Source organism: Urocitellus parryii, chromosome 11 (genome assembly GCF_045843805.1).
Source record: "Urocitellus parryii isolate mUroPar1 chromosome 11, mUroPar1.hap1, whole genome shotgun sequence".
Classification (NCBI taxonomy): domain Eukaryota; kingdom Metazoa; phylum Chordata; class Mammalia; order Rodentia; family Sciuridae; genus Urocitellus; species Urocitellus parryii.
This window is the reverse complement of record NC_135541.1, coordinates 8,692,233-8,698,149: the sequence shown is the minus strand read 5'-3', so window position 1 is coordinate 8,698,149 and position 5,917 is coordinate 8,692,233. Positions and strand designations below refer to the sequence as shown.

Below are 5,917 nucleotides of genomic sequence, written 5' to 3'. Positions count from 1 at the left end.
GGATCAGAAACAGAAGATGCCTGGAGTCTTCTACCCTTCAGGAGTGGGATGGAGGGCCACAGGGAGGACATGGCTTCCCACCAGACCTCCTGCTCCCACTGCTCTTATGAGGTCAGAGTTTGATGGCCCCATGCACGCCCCATTTCGCCCTGGCTGCCAACCATCTACACCTGCTCTTTAGGTCCCTTCCTGCTCCTGCCCCTCCTTCCATCCCCCGTTTAGCTCCTTACTGGTCCATTCTCAAGAATCAACTTCTAAGGCTGAGATTTGGCTCAGTTGGTAGAGCGCTTGCCTCACATGCACAAGGCCCTGGGTTCAATCCCCAGCACTGCCAAAAAAATCAACTTCTTCCCCTGAGATGTGAGAGACGCATGGATGAGAAAGATAAACCCAGGTCATCACCAGGGACCCGGGCTCTGGGGGTCAACGTCCAGGCTTATCTTCCCCAACAGCATGAACCTGGACCTGCCAGCCACGCAGAGCATTTCCTTAGCCTGCGGAAACTGGTTAGGGTTTTAAAAATCATATGAAGAGATGGTTCAGAAAATGGCACATGGACCAGATCACCAACTCCTGGAGTAAGGGCCAGCCCCGCTCCACTCAGGCTGTGATGCCTGACTCTGCAGGACACAGTGGGGGCCCGTGAATACGGGGGGCCCACAGCTGCCCCTCTCTGGGGAGCAGATGTGGTCAACCCCGCCGTGAAGCCCCGAGGCTGCCGATCAATTGGCACACACATCTAAGATCTCATGGCAGCACCAGCCCAACTCCAAATGGCCGGCTGCCACGTGCCAGGGCTTGCTCCGGGTCCCTTCCACCCCCGACTGAGCGGGCTCTTTCAACTTTGGGTTCATTATTCTTCTTTGTGGTTCTTCGGGGGAAGTGTTCTCCCCCGAGACCACAGGGCATTCTTACTGTATGCTACGCTGCTCTCTTGACATAGTTTTTAAAAAGGAGACAGAGGATTTCATGACCTGATTCAGGCCTCCAAAAGAGAGAAGGAAGCACGGGGAGGAATGTGAGAAACCAACCTGCCTCCCTACTGTAACCCAGGCAGGCAAGTGCGGGGAAGCTGCCCAGGAAAGTCCCCTTTCTGATGGAAGTCGATGCACCTGGGCCACGCCAGAGGAAATGATTCCACAGACGGATGGAGTTGGAGATTCTCAACCTGCTGGACAAACCAGAATCTGGTTGGGGTGCAGAGGGGGGCGTTCAATACTCCTATCTTCTCTTCCAAAAGCAGCTATGCTCCCCTTTCCACACCCAGACACACTGCCTGGCCCAAGGAAGGGTGCTTTCCATGTATTGACTTATTTAACCATTGTAACAGCCCTATGAATGGTGCCCAGCATCCTCATTCTACAGATGAGGAAGACATCTGAGAGGCTGAGTAACTTGCCTGAGGTCACACAGCTTCTAACAAGTGAAGTTGGGACTTTGACCCAGGCAACCCAGCTCTGAGCCCTCACTTACGCATTCCATGAACTGCCTCACATCCAGTCTTAGAAGCCAGATGGAGTTTGACCTCTCCATTGAGATGCACTTCTCTGAGTACAAAGAAACTAAGGCCTGGACGCTCCAGGCAGCCCAGAGTCCCACCATCTTGTTTTGCAGCTGGAGACAGACACCCCGGGAAGGGGGGAGGGTCTGCGGTTTCCAAGATCATGCAGCCACCGGTGGAGGCACCCAACAACTCAGGCTCCCAAACCCCTGATACAGAGCTCTTCCCAGCACCTTCCGGAAATACCAGGCGAAATGCACGATTAACACTTTAACGCCCAGGAAATCACTGGAGGAGCACAAGGCCTCTCTCGAGGCACGAATGAGCGCTGAACAAGCCGGAACAGGCATCCTAGTCCTTAGGTGAGTCCCAGAGTCGTCAGCCGGGGTCAAGCGTCACTCAGGGCCTCCAAGCCTTGAGGAGGCCGCCCCTGCTGTCTTGGTGACCTCAGGCACCTCCTAGCAAGATGGCAGACGTGGGCCAACGGGGCAGCCCAGGTCAACTTTTCCCTCCCGAATTCAACCTGAGCCATTTGGAAAACGAATCCAGGGGCAAAGATCAAGGGATGCCCACCGCAGAGTCAAGGGCTGAGCGGGGCGCATCCGGGCATCTAATTTACTCCAAATCAGCCAGCCAGGCACCGCCCCAGCCCAGGGACAGAGAGAGGCAGGTGGACAGAGACCAGTCCAGGCTGGCACCTGCCCCCCCCCCAAAAATGGCCACAACAGCCAGCACATCATCATGTCCCTCCTGACGCACCTTCCTCCACCCTCCGGCCAGCCACCAAGAGCACCGGCGAGGACCCTGGCTCATCACGCCCAAGTGGCACATTCAGTCTCAGCCAGCCCCAAAACTTCATCATTTAAAGTGATAAAGGCCAGGCAGTCGTGTCCCTGCTAGTTCATTCTCACGCCCCACATGACATCAGGATGGAGAAGAGACAGACGGGGGACACTCATAGACCTCCACTCTGGGAGGACTCGGCTCCCCACTGGCTGGGCACATACCCCAGAGCTTCCTACCTGCTTCCATGAGCTGGCACTGCTGACCAAAGACGTGGGAGAAGGTGACAGGGCCTGTGGCAGCACTGGATGTCGCCAGCGTGGATTCCATGGCTCTTTTGGGGTCTCTGGTGTTGGTCATGTGGCAGGGTCCAGACCCGTAGAGTATCCGAGCAGAGGACTTCGACTGATCCCCGGTCCCTGGAGGCTACTTGTCACCTCCGAGAAAACGTCCCCGCCCCCAAAGTTTATAGCGCTCCTTGCTCTGCCCACCCTGTCCCCGCGGTTTCTGCCAGACACCAGTCAAGTGAGGGCTGAGTCCCCGGAGCGCTGGCCGCTGGGGCGCCGCGGCGGGGGTCAGATGTAAGAGACAAATCCAAGTCCCCCCAAGGCGGGCGGCTTCCTCGGTGCCTGGGACCCGGGTCTGCGGGCCGCTGGCCGCGGAAGCCGCGCGGCCCCTTCCGAGCCGCTCCGCCCGGCCGCGCAGGCGGGATCCAGCGCCCGCTGCAGGCAGAGCGCAGCCCGGGCTCCGCCGCGACTCCTGCCGGGCTCCCGGGGGAGCTGGCCTCGCCGGCGCCGCCCCGCTCCCGGGCTCCCAGGTCCCCGCGCCAGCACCGCGGCCCGAGGCCAGCGCGCCCCGGGGCGGCCGCCGCAGCCTGGGGAGAGCGCGAGAGGCGCGCGCAGCTCGGGCGCTCTGCAGCTGGGCTCTGGGTCGCCCGGTGTCCCCGGCTCATCCTCTGCCCCTCCGAGCCTCTGCCTTCCCGCTCCCCGCGCCGCGTCCGGCAGGGGGGGGGGGGGGCTAGAGGACACAGGTGGAAGCCCCTGCTGCCACCTACTGCAGGGGGGCCCCCAGCCCGCGCCGCCACCCCTTTTCCATGATGCAAAAGGGCTGTTACTTGGAGAGATCCTGGGTGCAGAGGGAAGTGCTAACTCAGCCGGGCAGGCTCCAGGGCGGCTGTAACCTCTTCATGCCCACAGCCAAGAAGTGCCAGGCCCAGGAGACCAGGCTGTTGGCAGTGAAACCCAAAGCTCAAGAAGACGGCAGGAGAACGATGCCGTAGACCCCTCATGGCGCTCGGGTCATGGAGAGGGGCAGGCACCTGGCCTTGGCCATCCCAGCCCTCTACGTGCGGGATGATGGGTCTCCAGCTCCTCTCAAGGGAAGGGGCAGCGCCTCTGGGAGGGGGAGGGGAGGATACCTTTTACATGGTGACAACAGCTGCCGCTGTGGGTGCTGCGTCTTTATTTTTCTTTCCCATCTGCTGATCGCAAAATCCGCCAACTTGAGAGGCGCTGCACATCTCCAGCCGGCATCTGGGGTGCTGTCTCTGAGGACTGAGCGTTGGTTGCAAGACCCTGTCAATCACTTAGGCAGCACCACCTGGCCCAGGAGTGAGACCCCCAGAGTGGGAGGCTGGGCTAGGTCAGCACAGCTGCAGCTACCAAAGCACCCGCGTCCGCTGGCCCGAGGAGAGGCCACAGGCCTCTTCGGTATTTAAGACACAGAAGGTAAAGTTTCAACCAGTTTGTGGGCCAAAAAGTCTCCCAGACCGAAGGCTTTCCCATGAGAACCCTTGGCCAGCCATGATATCCGGCTCGGTGACATTCTGAGGGTTTCCTGGGATGGTGACACTAAGCAAGAAGCCACCTTCAGATGAAGCCTGACTTTGCATTCATGGCTTCAGGTAGCTTCAATGATGGAGCGTCCGTTCTCTCTGACAACAGGGATCTAAGATGGTCAAGGATAAGGTCAGGAGAAGACCTGGCTCTTGCTAACAAACTGCAGAAGCCACACACAGGAAGGGAAAGCCATTGGCTTCCGGGGCCTGAGTGTCTGGGTGGATTATGATGACCCCAGCAGCCAGCTGTGCCTGTGCTAGAAAAAAATCCCCTTCAGCCTACAGGTGTATTTTGTTGAGCAGACCCTGTTTCTCCCCCCTTCTCTGTACCCCTGTCCATCCTGCCCACTGTGACATGCTGGTTCATGTCTTCAATCCCCTGTAGTTTTGTTCCATTGGTTCCCATAGTGCCTGCCCGAGTTGCCACCTGTGGTCAGCTGCTAAAAACAGCCCAGGGATGGTGCCACCTGAAGGTGGGGGTCATCAAGCCATATAGTGTCCACGTCAGGACACGCTGAGAGTGGATGAAAGCTCTAGGAGCCATCGCATCAGGAGGAATGGCACCAACCAGGAGGGGTGACTCTGTGCAGGATCTCCCTGGCTCTATAGCCAGGAGTGGAGGAGAGTGAGCCATGATGGATGCAGATCTGAGTTCATCAAATGCTTCCAGGTAGTCCCCCAGCACGGCTCTGCGGTCTATAGATCCACCAGGACAGCCGGCGCTCCCGGACTACTAGGCGAGGTACTGATGCCGCACCTGGTTCCAGTCCTCGCTCCTTCCCACATCATTACCAATAACTGTTGGAAGCTGAGGAATCTGGTAGGTGTAGTTCGTTAGAGTTCATTGCTTGATTGGCCTTAATTACTAGGAAACAACACTTCTTGAAGAGCCTGTGAACTCTAGAATTTTCTTCTTTCGGAGAGTCTCTGTTGGAAGGCGCGGCCCACTTTCCCAGGCATCTTCCTGTTTTCTGGTTTGTGGATTCACAGCAGTGCCTCGACTCGGCTAGATGTTGACCACTTACCCATGTAGGTGTTGCCAGGCCTCCCCCAAGCTGGGCACGACTGGTAACTCTGCCCGTGGGCCTTTCTTTGACTGGAAGCATCTAATGCGGTCAGATCCACTGGCCTTCTCACTTCCAGGATGACCTGGGAATCTTGCTGAAGTTACAAAGTCACCTCCTTTGAAGTTTGACCTTCATACTCAGGCCTGGAGTTTCTGTGGAACCACACTATGCCTGGTATTATGTGGGGGTACCTACCCCGCTGCAGTATCTGAACCACTTTTCCCCAAACCATCTTTACCCCATAGAGTGGGCTGAATGAGTGGCCCACGGGGGACAGTTTGGAGTTCAACAGTTAGTTGAACTCCTAACCCCCAATACGATGTCTCGGGCGGTGGGGTCACTGGATCTTGAGGGTAGAGAATGTGTAAAGGGGACCCCTTGCTATCTTTCCACCATGGGAAGGCACAGTAAGAAATCGGCAGTCTACAGCCCACAAGAGGGACCTCACTAGAACCAGACCTTGTGGGCACCCTGATCTGACTTGCAGTTTCTAGAACCATGAGGGATAACTTACTGTTGCTTCAGCCACCCAGCCTAGGGTAATTTGTTATAGCAGTGCACACTGAGCCAGGCACCCTGCCCTCCCTTTCCCCACTGCAGCAGCATTATTATCTTGTCGGTTTCCATAGACCAGGGTCTCTCCTTGAGGGCTCTGTCTTGTTTACGGATTCCCCATGCTGTGCTGCCACTGGTAATGCTTTAAGGTTACTGGGCCACATTTCAAAACGT

At 57.4% G+C, this 5,917-nt stretch overlaps 1 non-coding gene across 1 annotated transcript; it reads left to right on the top strand.

Annotated features, from left to right (window-relative positions):
- Positions 1 to 258: 258 nt before the first annotated feature.
- Trnav-cac (transfer RNA valine (anticodon CAC)) lies at positions 259 to 334 on the top strand. The gene has a single exon. It is a non-coding gene; the product is annotated as a tRNA-Val (tRNA).
- The last annotated feature ends 5,583 nt before the right edge of the window (positions 335 to 5,917 follow it).